The sequence below is a fragment of the Xenopus laevis genome, chromosome 4L (genome assembly GCF_017654675.1).
Source record: "Xenopus laevis strain J_2021 chromosome 4L, Xenopus_laevis_v10.1, whole genome shotgun sequence".
Taxonomy (NCBI): domain Eukaryota; kingdom Metazoa; phylum Chordata; class Amphibia; order Anura; family Pipidae; genus Xenopus; species Xenopus laevis.
The window spans coordinates 91720563-91737073 of record NC_054377.1 but is presented as its reverse complement, the minus strand read 5'-3'; the positions used below and the strand labels follow the sequence as shown (position 1 = coordinate 91737073).

General features: G+C 41.9%; 1 protein-coding gene across 1 annotated transcript in view; it reads left to right on the top strand.

The window, feature by feature from the left end:
- The first annotated feature begins 16309 nt into the window (after positions 1-16309).
- Positions 16310-16511, top strand: part of rab3b.L (RAB3B, member RAS oncogene family L homeolog) — a 51113-nt gene continuing 50911 nt past the window's right edge. The window contains 1 exon segment of the mRNA NM_001092851.1: positions 16310-16369. The gene's annotated coding sequence lies outside the window, so the exon portion shown is untranslated.

Here is a 16511-nt window from a genome sequence, read left to right as displayed (position 1 = left end):
ACAAAATGAATCCTACACCAAAAAGAAGCAAAATTCACCCCAACCCTCACTTGATTGGCTTAACGAACTGGATCAAAATAGGTTTTCCAATTAAACGAGCATAGTCTTACACAGGAACACTTCGGAAAGAACTATATTACTGGAGAACTTCGTTGCATAAGGTTTAACAGCCGATTGCTCTGCATGAACCAAGGGTAGTGTGACCTCCCACAATTACTATCTTCTATAAACCCTTCTTCAAAACCTATCACTATATATCACCTATCTTTCCTCTCTATCAAACCTGACTCTTCCTCTAACAGTTTTAAACCTTTGGGGAAAACAATTAAACGTCCAGTGCAATGTGAATTTGAACGTATATGCTATGATTGAGTAAAATTCCACTGTAATAATTTTGGGCTGGAAATAAATAAAAGTTTAAAAAAATAAAAAAAAAACTGCACCTGACATAAAATTAATCTAGCATGGTAAAGTATATTCCATATTGCATATATAGTCACAAATTAAGGTCAGAATAAACAGATCTATATTGGTGAATAAAGGACTATTGGCAGTCACCATGCATCAGTCAGCCATTACATGTAACACATCATTGTTTTTTATTTTAAGAAGGAAGCAAAAACCGCCATAGAGTAAATCAGACAGTTAAGTTGGTAAGTAATACTTACGTGAGACTCCATTGAAAGCCAGTGTCATTCAAGCTATTATGCAGGTTATTAAAGGGGTTGTTTTTATTATTGAAGGTTTTTGAGTTATTTAGCTTTTTTATTCAGAAGCTCTTCAATTTGTATTTTAAGCAATCTGGTAACTAGGGCCCAAATTACCCTAGTAACCATGCATTGATTTGAATTAGAGACTGGAATATGAATAGGAGAGCGTATGAATAGAAGGATCAGCAATAACTACATTTGTAGCCTTACAGAGCATTTGTTTTTTTAGAAGGGGACCGCGACGCCCATTTGGAAGCTGCATAGAATCAGAAGAAAAAGACAACTATAAACTATAAAAAAATAAATGAAAACCAATTGAAAAGTTGCTTAGAATTTGTTGTTCTATAACATACTAAAAGTTACTTTAAAAGTGACCCCTTAAACCTCAAAAATCAAATAAATCACGTGGAACATTTTGGAATCTGTTACATATTCCTACAGCATAAAGCCTTCTGAAAAAAGAAGCTACTTCCCTCTGACACGTCAGTAACTCAGCCATCTGCAAACAGGACATGTATGCTGTAAAGTTTATGCAATGCAGAATGCGTGTTTACACAGGCACAACATACTTTGGTAAAAAGTTCTGCTTGGGTTTAGCACATGGTTAAGCTGACCTCAAGGGAGTTGGTTGGGAGAAAAAAGTAGGATCAGACAGCTACAGTTTCTGTGGGAACCAGCAATGCTATCTCTTCGTTGGCTGTTAGACTGGAGAGTGTGTTTAGTAATCTAAGTTGAGAAGAACTGAGCATGTTCATTAGCCAACAGCCAAAGCTAATTCCCGAGGGAGGGGATTAGAGGAGCAGAAGGATTTCTAAGTGATTAGGGGGATGCTGCAGCCTTACTGTTAACCTTTTAATAAACACAGTGGCAGTTATCTAAAGATTTCAAAGAAATTCCTTTAATGCCAAAATTAAAGTGTAACTCTCACATAAGGCATTATGGGCGGAGACATGCAAATCACTCCTTTATGTCCCTTTACAGATATACTATACAGAATCACTGGTATATAGCACAGATTCAGAGCCATGTATCCAACTTGCAGACAGCAGTTCTGGATGCATAGTTAACCAAAGGGACATAAAGGAGTCATGTGCATGTCTCCGCCCATAATGTGAGAGTTAAACTTTCATTTTTGGTATTAAGGCAGTGCTATGTTTAGGGCATTTTTTCATTTTTTTCAGAAGACTATGCTGCATGTCTTGCACGTGAAGAGCTTTTTTAACTTGTCCCACCCCAACCAGGCTAGGTTCTTTGCTTTACATATTCCTAGAAATGAAATCTTTTGACCAATCTATTTTCCCTCATACATGTTTCAGCAGTAAATGCTAACTTGAAAATTCTAACTTCAAACGCAATGAAAAATAAATACCTGTACATTTGAATAAGTAAAGGCTATGTTTGAAAATTTGCATATAATGTGATGTGTGTGATTATTCAATAATTTTTTTTCCTGGTATTTGTAACAAAAAAAACAATTTTTTAAGTGGGCATAAAATAAAGTATATTACCATAACCGATTTTGCAAAATTTTGATTAATCTTGAATTTAGCTATATACCACAGCTGATTTAATCAGTCATTGTATGGATTCTAGCGATACAACAAACTTTACCCTAAACTGAATGCTTTTTTTCATTTGTAACCACTGTCCAATGTGTAGGCACACTTGCACCCCACTAAACTGCATTTGAGTTCTATCTCTGATGGCTGCCATGTTTGCCCACCAATTATTTTTTGGCATTTATCACAGGGTAAAGTGCATGTGCATTGGAAGACATTGTAATTGTATGGATTCTAGCGATACAACAAACTGTACCCTAAAATGAATGCTTTTTTTCATTTGTAACCACTGTCCAATGTGTAGGCACACTTGCACCCCACTAAACTGCATTTGAGTTCTATCTCTGATGGCTGCCATGTTTGGCCACCAATTATTTTTTGGCATTTATCACAGGGAAAAGTGCATGTGCTTTGGAAGACATTGTAATCTTGGCTTCTAGTTTGCATGCTTCTGGTTGACCATCACCAGCTGACTACAAGGCAAACAAAAGCGGCACAACCATAAATAGAGGCCAACACTGCTGCACTGCTCTCGGGGTCAGACTTAGCCGGTGGGACACCAGGAAAAAACCCGGTGGGCCCCAACTCACTTGGGCCCCGCCGACCCAGACCCACTCTCTCCAGCCTGCGCTCCTTCATGACATCCCCGGGCACACAACGTGCAGGAAAAAGGTATGCACTGGCAGCAGGGGAGTAAGCAGGACAGAGGGGGCTTTGAAGCTTGAGCAGGGGGCACCTGGGGGTGGCGAGGGGCCCTGATGCGGAGGCCCCGGTGGGCCCAACACCCCCCCAGTCCGACACTGACTGCTCTGTATTTCTGGAAGCCGGATGAAAGAAGGGGTTGCTGACCTATGCAGAAAAGTAAGGTTGAATATGAGTATGGAAGAGGTGTTCTCTAACATTTTCTTCATTTACATCTCTCCCACCTCTGTGGAAACCTGCTGTATTGTTTGTTGTAAGACTTGATTCTCCCTTTTGTGTCAACATACAACTTAGATTTAAATCACTATTTTAAAATGATTCTGTGACTGCAGATTACCACGTTCACATGTTCTATTTAAAATTAGGTTATCTTTAATGTTCCTTCGCAGTATGCTGGAATCTCGTTTTGCAGGAGCTGTAGTTTTGCAACAGTTGGAGAACATGTGATGCATAATTTATCCCTTATGCATAATTTGGTACTTTAGATTTTATATTTTCTAAGCTGTGTCCTTGGTATAAACGCTTTGCGGGTCAGGAAAACCTCAACCTGCATCCGACCATAACCCTCAAAATGTTGCCATAGCTCTGTAAGCTACTTCTGTGTTTTCCTCTGTCTCTGAAACACAGAATCTTTGGGAGTAGAGGAGGACTGTACTTCACACACCCAACCCTCACCTGCATCAGTCACCCAAATTTCAACTTAAACCTGTCCAACTGGTGGTAAACCCACATGTTTCAGGTCATGATTTTGCAACAGTTGTGTTTGTGATTTGAGAAAATAAAATGAATTTTCCTCTTAAAGGAACATTTGGCTTGCATTGCATAATGTTTAACACTTTTCCTACTGACTTAATGTGCTTCAAAGTGATAGTCTGCCAACAGTACATACATACGCTCCCAGGTTCAAGGTTACACTGCTTGGAAAAATGTTGTGGCCAGTAACATCCTTTTCCCAGAGGTATGTATGTATGTATGTAGGGGTGGAAGTGTTACGGTTTAGGGGTGTTTTGCTGGTTCTAAAGCTGCAGAAGGTGCATAGACGTAGTTGTGTGTGAGCACCAGATGGCCGGGTCACATTCGGGTTAACCTTCTTCTCTCCCCACCTACACCCTTGCTATGTGCCAGCTTCCTCCTCTGGCAGCCTCTATTTATAGGTGCGCAGCTGCCACATTTCATGACATCAGAGAGGCGTAGGTCTATATATAGCGCGGCCACACTGGGTCAGCTTCGGGCCCAATATTTTCAATATTTTTTGAACGGCACATCACTACATAGACCGCTGAGGTTGCTAATACTCCACCGAATAAATTATCTATTTTATTTTGAGGTGGGTTTGATCCCCTTTAATGTCAATGAAAAGTCAACAATTTGGCCTGTATCTTGCTTAAGGCAAGAGATAACACAAAACATTGCCTATTAATTGACCATAATAAAAAAGATGTGCATGTGGTTCCCATGAAACTTGGATATCAAATAACCATTGAAGTGCAACAAATGTAAAATGTACAGTGCATATCAAACTGATATTGCTTACTATTTTAGAAGTTGTGGCACCACCTTCCACAACCATTTGGTGGAGACTCTTCAGGGCAAAAAAAGAGAATAGTTTATGAGTCGCCAAGATGCCCTTTAAATATAAATACATATTTATTCTTGTACTTTTGTGCATAACTTAGAAAAAAATCTAGTTGCCTGGAAACCTACCTTGCAAATCCAAGTGACCTGTGTGCATAATGTCTCAGGTAAGAGGATTTTCTTGGAATATCTATTTATAGGCTTCCCTCATCAGCCAATAAAAGTTAATGTTCATTCCTTTCCTCTGCAGCTGAAATACTTATTTGTGCGGTTAGAAAAATGGTTCAAGAAAGTTGGTTAATTAAAATAAGTAATTGCCATATTGATCATGGCAAAAAACAGCAATCTGTTTCCTGGATTGCGTAATAAAAACCCACAGTAAGAACTTTATGTAGTAACTGTCTTAGTGTAACCAGTGGCACAAGAAAGAAATCTAGCTTGTATTGCTTACAAAAAAAAGCACTAAAATGGCTTAATTAGTGCTGTCATTTGGGTATTTTTTTATGTAAAGAAAGAAAATCACAGGTAAAATTTTTACAGTTTGGAAAAAAGCACAGGAAAAATCATTAAAACCCTGCATCAATGGAAGGTACGTGAGAATAGGGACTGGCCAGATCAGAGGTGACTGATACATTTGGTAACCCATAGCAACAAATCAGCAATTAGCTTTGAGGAGTCAACAGCAAGTAGAATAATGAACACAAATTTCTGGTTGCTCTGGGGTTCTGCACTTAAAAGCATATTTAGCATTATGGCTGCAAAAAGGTTTTTAACTGTAAAAATGCATTTATTTATGGATGATATTTCTGTTTCTATTATAAATTGGGGCAGATTATTTTACATCACAATGGACAAAGGAAAGAGGGTTGAGCAAGCAGCAAGGGAGGGGGGTCTAAGCCCACAGGTTTCTTCAGGAAATTGATTCACAGTTCTTACTGCCTTGCTCTGTCCCTCTTGCATACTTTTAGTTCTGCCAGCACACAATACTCCATGCCTTCCAAACCCTTTGTAAAACATAATGAAGTGACTATAACTTTTTTTTAAGCTACAAGCCTACATCGGGGGCAGATTTACTAAGGGTCGAATTTTGAAGTTAAAAAAACTTTGAAATTCAACCCTCAAATTGAAATCCTTCGACATCGAAGTCGAAGGATTTTTAGCGTATTCGGACAATTGAATAGAAATCGTATGATCGAACGATTAAATAGTTCGATTTGAACGATTTTTAGCGATCGATTGAAGAATTTCTATTTGATCAAAAAAAATTAGAAAAGTGCTGTGGAAGGTCCCCATAGGCTAACATTGCACTTCGGTATTTTTAATTTGCCAAAGTATGAAGTCGAAGTTTTTTTTAAAGAGACAGTACTACGATTATCGAATGGTCGAATATTCGAACGATTTTTACTTCGAATTGAACTCAAAGTAAATTCGAAGTCGTAGTATCCTATTCGATGGTCGAAGTATTCAAATAATTACTTCAAAATTCAAACTTTTTCAATTTTGAAAATTCACTCGAGCTTAGTAAATCTGCCCCCAGCTCTAATGTACTCCTGGCTGCTACCACATGCTCACTCTCTGACTACACTGCTCATTCACTTTTTAGTCTATAAAATAACCACACTCTGGTGCTGCTAATTATTAATGACAGGGTGAATAGTGGTCTAGACACTAAGAGACCGTGTATTATTATAGTTCAATTATTATAGTTTATATAGATAAATAGAGAGACTGCATGTACTATTTGCAGAAGCTTTCAGATTTTCAGGATTAATCAGTGGCTAATGAATGCTGCTGCACCAAGATACTCCACTCTATGATTAACAAGTCCGCTGTTTAACACTGTGTTCAAGTTAAGTTCTTTTCTAACAATCTTGAGTTATATCACATCTGCTGAATTGCACTGAAAAACAGTTTGTTAAAACATACAGTCATAGAGCTGAATTAGGACCTGTTCTCTCTAGCTTATCAGTGTAGTAAACCTTCCTCTCTGGCATGCAGCACCAGTATCATGCATCACACGTTCCAAATCTTTACTCTCACACTTGCAGGTAGTGAAAAGTTCTAAATATTAATTGCAGAAGGCCCTTAATTTCTATCAAATGCCCCTGAAACTGCTGTTTCTACACACTCCTAATAATTTTCTGCATTGGGGTAGAGGACCCTGACATATTTAGCTCAGTTTGTAATGGTTCTGTCTGAGTAGGGAATATACTTCACTGTTTATCCACCTGGATATATGAATACAGGGGTGAGGCAATATTTAAATGATATTATTGAAATTCTGATATATTACTAATGCCCTCTAATTTATTGTTCCATCAATAAATTACAACACCAAGAATGTGATTTCTTAAGCTATGGACAAGGATCAACATGCTGTTCAGGCTGGATCATCATAAATAGTGAAAATTCTGGTGTGGCCATGACCTCCTGGTTCTGACACATTTGCAAAGCCGGGCTAAGGTAGTTCGGCACCCTAGACAAGAGCTTCAATCAGCGCCCCCCCCCCCGTCCTGCATTACCATTCCCCTCCTTACCATGATGGTTTTCAAATAAAGAAAGCACATCTCTTTTTCATTTATTATACTGTACCTGTACCAGCAAGCCCAGCAGCCATCCATAATACAGTTCCCCTGTACCTGTGCCAGCAGCCCAGCAGCAGGGCCGCTTCTGCCATGAGGCAAGGTGAAACCCTTTGCTCAGGCGGCAGCGAGTGGCCAGTTACAAGGGGCGGCAAAAAGCCGCCTCTTGTAACTTTAAGAGCCGAACTTCCGGGTTTCAACCCGGAAATTCGGCTCCGCTAGTGCAAAGAGCGCTCTATCGCTCAATGCACTAGCGATACTGCCCCCTGAAACCCGCTACGACGCTAATTTTTAAGCGCGGAGCGGGACAGGAGGGGGGCGGCATCTGGGCTGCCTCAGGCGGCAGCAGCCCCAGAATCGGCTCTGCCCAGCAGACATCCATCATACTGCCCCCCCATACCTGTGCCAGCAAGCCCAGCAGCCATCATATTGCCCCCAATCTTTACCTGTGCCAGCAGCAGCCAAAAATAAATCTGATCACATCATATTGCCTCCAAGTATTTATATACCTGTGCCAGCGCCCAGCAGCAACAGCAAACATATGGGCCCCAAATCTGTACCTGGCTGTGCCAGCAGGAAGCTTCACACTTTCCCAGTAATAGAAAGAATGTCTTCAGTTCAGTGCAACTGTGCAAGGCTGAGAGCAGTGAGCGCGGGCCACATCAAGCAGGCCGCCAGCTTTCTGCCTCTCTCTGCCACCCAACAGCATCAGTGACCTCATTGACATTATCGACGTGTGTATGCACGTCGCGATGCACCGCTGCAATGCACAGAAGGAGCTATCAGTTGCCGGCAAGAGGGAGAAGGTGAGGGAGGTGGATTCCACCCGGCCGAGTGACTATGAATACTGAAACTAATTATTAAATAAACACTTGAAAAAACTAATACTCTTAAAAGTGTGAACCCTCAATGATGGCGCTATGCAGCTGCCTACTCTGCCTACCCCTAGTTCCGGCCCTGCACATATGACTTATTTAATGAGCTAAAAGGGGATCCTGACCAATGTTGGACCTACAAAAGGAAGCACTGACCAAATGCTGGACTTTCAAGTGGGGCTTGAACTCAAAAAAGTTTGACAACTATTGTTCCCTACATTATGTTGGGACTGGAGTATTGTTCCTTGACTTCTCCCCTAGTATCACCTACCACTATAACTTTAATATAAATGTCCCTAGGGGCTCTGTGTAAAGACCATTTTCTAGGGTCTGTTGCATAAAAATATCACTTTGTGATTCAGAATCATTAGCACCTGATGTCTTTACAGCATAATTCACATCCCCACTTTCCCTGCACAGTATCTCAGCATATGTGTTGAATGCGTCATCTGCAGTTTTTTAAGCGATAAAATTATCCTTTAACTAACATATAATTACAGCTGTTTTATATAGAGAGGAAAATAATTTAAAATCATAACATAGCCAAGTGAGGGAAAAAATGGACCAAGCACAAAAGTGCACTTACAAATTCAGTCAATTATTTCTTCTCATGAAATCTAGACATAGCAAACAGAATACATCTGTATACAAAAATGAAAGCCTTTTGTTAATAATGATTGTTTGACAATATTTTATTGTTCTTACATTTTTCTCCCAAAATGCCTGAACTCTCCAGTCCAGTCCAAAACTCATATATACTATAATCAAGTCTTTGTAGCTCTAAACAATGTGGTTACTGAAATCATTGGACAGAACGCTAAATTGAGTCTAACTGATGATAATGTTTACAACTGTAACCTAACTTGGAGTCCTGCGCTGAACCAGTTTCTAAGACCCTGATATTTACCCACTTTGATCCGCTACCTGTGACCCGCATCTATACCCACACCTTAAAATCTTCCCCTCATTCCGCAGGGTGAGGAAGGAAGGAGGTCCCTGCCCCATAGAGCTTACTGTTTAAGTGGGTGGGTGGCTAAGATACAGGCACATGTTGGCAGGGCCGGCCTTAGGCCAATTGGACCAATTGGGCCCCGCACCTCTGGGGGGCCCCGCACCACAGGGCAGCACAGATAATATTTCCCTCAGCACATGATGCTGCCTGGCCTGCCCCCAACTTTGAGAGTCCAGCCCATCCCCAAATCCATAGGTCTAGCCTGCCCCCAACTCTCATAGGCCCAGCTTTCCTCCAACCTTGATAGGCCCTGCCTGCCCCCAATCCAACCAAGCCTGCTCCCAAGCTGAATCGGCCCAGCCTGCCCCAAACTAATTGGCCCAGTCCACTCTCCTATTTCCTCCCTCTCTCTCTTGCCCTGTCTGCCCCTTTCCTTTCTATTTTGAGCCTGTATGCCCTTATTTTCCTAAATACTTGGTGTGTCAGTAGCCAGCAACACTTTGTCTAGGGGCCCCGCCAACATGGTCCCAATTGGGCCCCACATTTGATAGGACCAGCCCTGCATGTTGGAGGGAAAAAAGTGCACAAGGTAAAGGTGTCAGGATTAGACTAATGCTCTAGTACACTAAAAGGTATACTCTAAGGGGGTAATGTAATAAAAGGTGCTCAAGGTACCCAAGAGCAGTAACCAATAGCAAACAATCAGCAGGTAGAATTTACTAGTCACAAACATCTTGTTGGTTGCTATGGGTTACTGCTCCTGGGCAAACTTAGTGCCTTTATTGCATATGAGGGTTACTTTTCTCTTGAAGAGATTGAGAGAGCACTCATTACGCAAGGAATTCAGGGATGGAAATCCAGGGGTAAGAAGCAGCAAGATAGAAGATTTAAGACAAGAGATGCCAGTGGATGTAGATGGTGTGAAAAGAAGCTAGCTCTGAGAGGACTGAGGAGACATCAAGGAACATACAGTGACACAATTGAAAAAAAGTCATGAGAGGAGTGAAGGGCTTTAAATGTTGGAAGAAGGATTTTATATGCTATCCTTTGCCTAATAGGCAACCATGTTAAGAGCTTTAATTGAGGTTGAACATGTTCCTGCTTAAAAGAGAGAGCAGGAGGATCCTAGTAGCACAGTTTAAAATTGATTGGAGACGAGAAAGATGGGTCAGGCAGGCCTGTTAGTAGGAGGTTGCAATAGTCCAAACAGAATAGAATAAGGACGTGGATTTGTATTTTAGCTGTTATGTATGAAAGAAAAGGCATATCTTGGCTATATTGCAGAGGAAAACGTGGCAGGTTTTGGAAGTAGTATTAGTATGATTAGAGAAAAAGAGAGCCTGGTCAAATATGACCCCCAGGCAATATGCTGAATTAACAGGGTAAATAGTAATGACATCAATAGTAATGGTGAAAGGAAGGCATAGGCTAGGTAGATGTGGGAAACCATGAGCTCCGTTTTAGCCAGTTTGAGCTTGGGATGGCATTGGTTCATCCATGAGGAGATATCTAGGCAGTTTGCAATCTTGGTCCGAACGTCAGTGGTTAGTAACGGGGTGTCTAAATATATCTGGATGTCATTGGCGTACAGGTGATATTTAAAGGAGAAGGAAAGCTACGGAGGCATTTTATTGCCAATAGATTAGCTGCAATAGTACAAGCTAGAATGCTTTATTTATTCTGTAGAATATTTTACCATACCTGAGTAAAAAGCTCTAGAAACTCTCTGTTTGTTTAGGATAGGAGCTGCAGTAATAACATGGTGTGACATCACTTCCTGCCTGAGTCTCTCCCTGCTCTGGGCTCAGATTACAGCAGAGAGGAGGAGCAAACTGAGCATGCTCTTGCCCAGAGCAATGAGGTTCAAGCTGAAGGCAGGAAGTCTGATACAGAAGCCTATGTGTACACAATAGAAGGAAAGAAATGCAGTGTTTCTTTTGACAGGGGTCTTGAGCAGCACTGCTTTGGGGGTTTACTGGTATATGTAGATGGACCTTTCTGATAAGGCTTACTTAGTTTTAACCTTTCCTTCTCCTTTAAAGGGCATGTAAAGGCAAAAAAATAAAATCCCATTTTTAATTTCTTTAATGAAAAAGACACCTATCTCCAATATACTTTAATTAAAAAATGTGTACCGTTTTTATAAGAAACCTGACTGTATGCAGTGAGATTCTCCCTTCATTTACTGCTGTGGATAGGAATTGTCAGACGGTCCCTAACTGCTGAGCAGGGAAACAATCATACTTATGAACAGCAGGGGGAGCCCCCGCCTTACTTCCCAGCCATGCAGAACTCAAGTAGCTTTGTTTATGATGATCCCTAAGCAGCCCAAACCACACTGAGCATGTGCACAGTCTTAGTCTTGCAAAGATGTTTAACAAAGTTACAAGATGGTGACCCTCTGTAGCCAACTTTGAAAGCATAAATCATTTGTTTGATTAGGCTTGTGGTGCAGTAAGTTCATGTTTATATTTAGTATACAAAATACAGCATTTCTAGCCTTTTTATGTTTTAGACTTTACATGCCCTTTAAGGTAAAAAGAACATATAAGGTCTCCTAAAGAGAGAGTGTACAAGGTGAAGCAAGTAGGGCCAAGTACAGAACCCTGGGGTACCCCCATACTAAGCTGAACAGGGGGAGAGGATTTGTTAGCAAAAGTAACAAAGAAGGAGGTAGGAAAGGTATGAAGAGATTAAGGATGCTACTTGATCCCTGATACCAAGAGGCCCATTTATCAACTTTTTTTTAAATTGGACTGGGAGGTCATTTAAGAAAAAATTTGAATGGCTAATATTCGATCAAATGGTTCCAACCGCAAAATTTCGAATCACATTCGATTCGTATTCGATTTGGACAAATCAAATTTTTATCGCAACTCGAAAAGGCCATTAACTTCTCCCAATGGCTCAACAGACCTCTGCCATTGACTTGTACATGAACTCGTCAGGTTTTAGGTAGCAAATATATTCGAATTAGGACTGTTTACATGGTCGTGTTGTGATAAATCTCACTGTCGAATTTATATTCGAATAGGGGTATTAAAATTCAAATGTGTGAATTTTGAAACTCAAGAATTCAAATTTACTATTCGAACCTTGATAAATCTGCCCCCAAGTGAATGGAGAATTTGCATTAAAACAGAGTGGTCAACAGTATCAAAAGCAAAAGATAAGTCCAAGAGAATGAGAATAAAGTAATGTCTTTTGGCTTTACTCCAAAAAGGCTTTTTACACTGATTAGCGTTAATTCAAACGATTCTTTGGTGGTTCCTTGGATGCTCCGCCTCTGGCATCCCTTATAGCAGTGATCCCCAACCAGTAGCTCGTGAGCAACATGTTCCTCCCCAACCCCTTGGATGTTGCTCCCAGTGGCCTCAAAGCAGGAGATTATTTTTGAATTCCAGGCTTGGAGGTGAGTTTTGGTTGTATAAAAACCAGATTCACTGCCAAACAGAGCCTCAATGTAGGTTGACAATCCACATAGGGGCTATTAAATGGCCAATCACAGCCCTTATTTGGCACCCCAAGAACATTTTTCATGCTAGTGTTGCTCTCCAACTCCTTTTACTTCTGAATGTTGCTCACGGGTTCTAAAGGTTGGGGATCCCTGCCTTATAGATTCAATTTGTAGCAAAGTTTGGAAACACTCACAAACGCAGCTTAACTGCAATTAGGCTTTTATTCCATTGCCACACAACATGTTTCGGGCACCTGGCCCTTTCTCAAGTGTGAGAAAGTGCACTTGAGAAAGGGCCAGGTGCCCGAAACATGTTGTGTGGCAATGGAATAAAAACCTAATTGCAGTTAAGCTGCGTTTGTGAGTGTTTCCAAACTTTGCTACAAATTGAGTCTTTTGGCTTTAGCAGTCTGGAGATAATTTGCAACTCTACATAAGGCAGTCTCAGTGGAGTGTGCAGGTCGAAAGCCAGACTTCATAGGATCCAGCAGATTATTGGCGTTAATTCATTTATATCAGTTATCAATTTCTTTCATTTCACATTGATCATTATCAATGTATTCAGTAACAATACTTTTGTATGTCTTATCCTTCCTTAATTTGAATCTCTAATTGCAGGTCATGGTTAAAACTGAAATTACCTCTCACTAGGGTTGCCACCTTTTCTGGAAAAAAATTCCAGCCTTACTATATATTTATCCTTTTTGCCTATTAATAACATTGGGATCAACCATCATTTTTACCGGCCAGGCCGGTAAAATACCGGCCAGGTGGCAACCCTACCTATCACCCACTAGACAATTTTGTGATGTTATGTGATGCCACTCTCAAGAAGGTGATGGCCTGGCTAGGCGATAATTCAGTTTGGGAAACCTTTCTGGCAAAATCTTGGTGTTATTTCCAGCACAAGTCATAATCATACTATTGCATTTTAGTAAACCAACACCTTGTTTCTTTAGGGACTTCATTAGATCCTTAACAGGGCATTTCCACAGTCACACATTAAAAAGACAGGGGATTTGGAAAGCTGTAGCAGTTTGATATGTGTAAAATAATGGCTCACTTGTTAAAGCTACAAGAACCTGTGTCTATACAATTAGATAGACCACCAATGCGACCTTTAGCATGACCCAATATCGGATCATAACTGCTTTATCTGCAACTCAATCTACTGCCTACCGTAAATCCCAAAGTGATGCAATTTGAGGGCAGCAAGGAAAGTAGATTGACAAGCCTATTTTGTGGTCCATTCTGATCCAGCCTGTTAATGTGTGGATACCTTCTCCACTGCACGACTAACCAGTACTCTGTCCAAGCTACATCCCTGAATCCCCCATTTTAAAATTGTAATTTTTGATTTTCATACACTTTCAATTAGCAATAACTAATTAGCAACAGCAGTGCAGCTGTTTGTTTCCCTTGCCATGTATGGTGCAATAGTAAACAAGACATTTTGATTGTCACAATAGTCTCAGGTAGAAGTATGTAGAGTTGCCACTTCTGCCAAATACTGGCGCCTTAATTTATATACTTATACTTTCTTCCCTATTAATAATATTGGCATCAAGCATAATTTTTACCAGCCTGGCTGGTAAAATACTGGATAGATGACAACCCTAGAGGCGGTGGTGTAACTACCTATACAGCAGACCACACAACCTCTAGGAGATTGAGGGCCAAGGGAGCCCAGCTGTGGGGTAGTTTGTTGTCCCTGGTCTAAACTTGTAAGCAGGCAGGCCTGAAGGGGAACGTGGTTGGGTGTAAGTGTGTGTGCTGGGCCCCCTCTGAAAAATGTTTGTCAGGGAAGCCCTGCCAGAACAAAGTATGCTACTATGGCAATCAATATGACCCCTATCCTGAGGAAAAAAAACCCTGAAGCCTGGCCCTGCAATCGGCACATAAAATGGAGCCTTTAAAGCCTTCTGGCTGTAGATATCGAGACAAAGGGGCTCTCTAATCCTTGCAGAGTGAGGAGTCCAACGAATTAAAGAAAAACGAATACCATTTTACAAATGGGGTTCCAAAAGTAGGCACCCCCAAGTGACTACTTTTACTTACCTGACATCCCGGGCCGGTGCTCCTATCAGCAGAAAACTGCACCACCCCGGGTTATTTCAGCGAACACCACGGAGCAATCTTTTTCCAGCTTCTTTGGGTCTTCTCGCGGCTGCACGTGCGCAGTACATCGAAAAAGCCGAGCTTTAACGATAAAGCTGGATATTTCATTTTACTGTAAATGCATCTGCCCTGGGGAATTTGAAAACTGAAGAAGCAGGAAGAGGATCGCTTAGTGGTGCTCGCTAGTAGAACCCAAGGCCAGTGCGGTTTTCTGCTGATAGGCGCAGGGCCGGGCTGTCAGGTAAGTAAAAGTAGTCATTTGGCGGTGCCTACGTTTTGGAACCCCACTTGTAAAATGGTATTTGTTCTCCTTTAAGGGGTCACCCTAAACATTGCAGCAATGGGATACCTGGAGACCTTTGCCCTTTAATGCCTTTCAGCTTATGGGTTGAGGACTTTTTGCCAACTGGTTAGCTCTCTGTTCCTTAAAGTAGAAACAAACCCTTAATAAAAAAGACCTTACCCTTCTACCCTACATAGACCCCCAGCCAGGGGTGCTTCGCCAATGAGGCAAGTTGAGGCTGTCGCCTCAGGCAGCAGAGCCCCACTAGGTACTAGGGGCAGCAAAAATGCTGCTCCTGGTACTTTAAGAGCGAATTTCCGGGGGAGGGGGGGCAGCTGCAACTGCTGCTGCCTCAGGCGGCGGAGGGGCCAGGATCGCCCTTGCCCCCAGCCTAGCTGCCCCCAGGGCAAATGCCCCTACTCTGTGCAGATTCTGTCCAGTGGAGTTTAGGGGCGACATCTTCACCAATTTTTGTGATTTTCGGCACATGCACAGTTGTCGCGAAACAGAAAACTGCACATGTGCTGGTCTCATTCCAAAGATTCGGAAGATGGCTGCCGTGAACTCCGCTGGACAGAATCTGCACAAAGGGGTAAGTAAAGAGTTAGGGGCATTTGCCCTGGGGGCAGGGGCGATCCTGGCCCCTCCGCCGCCTGAGGCAGCAGCAGTTGCAGCTGCCCCCCCTCCCCCAGAAATTCGCTCTTAAAGTACCAGGAGCAGCATTTTTGCTGCCCCTGGTACCTAGTGGGGCGCTGCTGCCTGAGGCGACAGCCTCAACTCGCCTCATTGGTGAAGCACCTCTGCCTGGGGGCAGTTAGGCTGGGGTGGTAGGGAAGGGTTTTTTTTATTAAGGGTTTGTTTCTCCTTTAAGTGGAGCAACTTTGCGCCATGGGCACTTTTTGTTCTTCACTTTTTGTGCACTGGGTGTTTGAATTGAAACATGCTTGAGCTTCAATAAAAAAAGGATCATAATTCTGGTGGTAAGACAGACAATCAGTTTTTTTTTTATAGGTTTAAGTGTTGTTTTGTAGACTTAATGTGAGGAGAGAGCCCCTCATATGGAAGGTGCATAAGCTGTCCTAATAATAGGTGCCATTCTTGCCCCACACACTGCCATTTACCTCTTATTGCCGTGTAGTGATTTCAAATAACCACGCTAGAGCTGGATTTCTTCCTGTTACCAACACCATGTCTTTTTCTCTCTACAAGTTAGTCCCTGCGAATGAGTCTCCCCGGTGCTGCCTCCTCACACGTCTGATATCTCCCGACAAGCCCCGCCCAGGCTACACTTGCTCCTCACAAACCTGAGCAGCTTATTTCTAATGGGTTTAGGAAGAGACAATGAAAAGTTGCCCGGAGACATGATGAAAATTGATAGTGACTGAGGCACAGGGCAAAGAAATAACAAGTACTGAGGTCATTTGAGGTGGGGGAGAAGATTATAAAGCAGAAGGAGACCTGAGGCAGCGCTTGTACTACTCCGCAGCGAAGGGAAACAGGACCGAACCAAGGGGCTGAGGCTGCTGCTCGTAGTTGTCTGCGTCCCACGTTTTAAAGTAAGTTTGTGTCCCTAATTGTATTAGTTTAAACTAATTAGGTTCAATGGGAAATTCTAGTCCATTGCAACGTTTCGTCTCTGTTTTCAGATTCTAGCCCTGGACACCCATAATGCCTCTTGGTATAATAGGACAAAAAATA